At 28.3% G+C, this 1,075-nt stretch overlaps 1 non-coding gene across 1 annotated transcript; it reads left to right on the forward strand.

The window, feature by feature from the left end:
- Positions 1–395: 395 nt before the first annotated feature.
- On the forward strand, positions 396–486 carry MIR398A (microRNA MIR398a). The gene has a single exon (NR_127279.1). It is a non-coding gene; the product is annotated as a microRNA MIR398a (primary transcript).
- The last annotated feature ends 589 nt before the right edge of the window (positions 487–1,075 follow it).

The following is a 1,075-nucleotide window of genomic DNA, read 5'->3' on the forward strand; positions in this document are numbered from 1 at the left end:
AAATTGAGAATGATAATACAAACTTTAATATATATATATTAAAACAATAATTATCAGGTCATATAAAGGGTGTCTACAATTAAGAGATTTAAATAATCCAATAAATTAAAAAAAAAAAATAGATTATCGAGTATAACAAATAATGTGACTTGATTGATATATAACAATTATTTGTAGTACAAATAAGTGAAGTAGAATGCGTGGAGTACAATAGTTTGTAGTAGTACTTTATAGACAAAGACATCATATAAAGAAAGATATTGTCCTAGAATTGAAGTACTAGTACTAATTGTAGTACAATGTGTACACCTTTTAAAGATCTATCTCCCCTTTATATATGTCTTCATGAATTCACATAAAAAGATGGAGTCAACAATATGTGGATGTGTTCAATAGGGTTGATTTGAGAACATATGTATGGGCATATTTTGTTTCTAACAATTTATTGTTTATAAATGTGACACATATGTTCTCAGGTCGCCCCTGTAGACTATTCTTCATCATTCAATTTGATAAGAGGTTGATACTAATGGTGTTGATTTTGATTGACTATGTTTCTACTAATTGTTTTAAAGGTTCTAAGATCGCTAACATGACTATTCTTCATTCTTTAATTTGTTAAGAAATTGATATTGATTGACTATATATCTACTTGTTTTAAAGGTTTGATCACAGATAAGCCCACTGTCGATATTAGTAATTAAGCAAAAGCTAACCTTGATTTGATAAGAGGTTGATATTGATGGTGTTGATTTTTAATGAATATTTTTTGCCTATTTATTTTCCATTTCATCCTCTATATTAGGCATATATATCTAATGATATTTCAAATAAGATGTTTTGAATATCAAATAGATAAATTGAAAAGGAAATGTATGGGCTAGTTAATTTGCAAAGGAAGTTTATGGACTAAGGTGGACTTATATATAGGCTTAGGTCCAATTGTCAATGCAGGCATGATATAAAATTTGGAAATTTTGTACTATACAACATCCTAATAAAGTCCTCATAAAAAATCGAAAATAGGGATGACAATGGAATGGGAGTTGTGAATGTGGGACGGGTTGAGTCTTAA

The sequence above is a fragment of the Solanum tuberosum genome, unplaced genomic scaffold, assembly GCF_000226075.1.
Source record: "Solanum tuberosum cultivar DM 1-3 516 R44 unplaced genomic scaffold, SolTub_3.0 scf00217, whole genome shotgun sequence".
In the NCBI taxonomy this organism is placed as follows: Eukaryota; Viridiplantae; Streptophyta; class Magnoliopsida; order Solanales; family Solanaceae; genus Solanum; species Solanum tuberosum.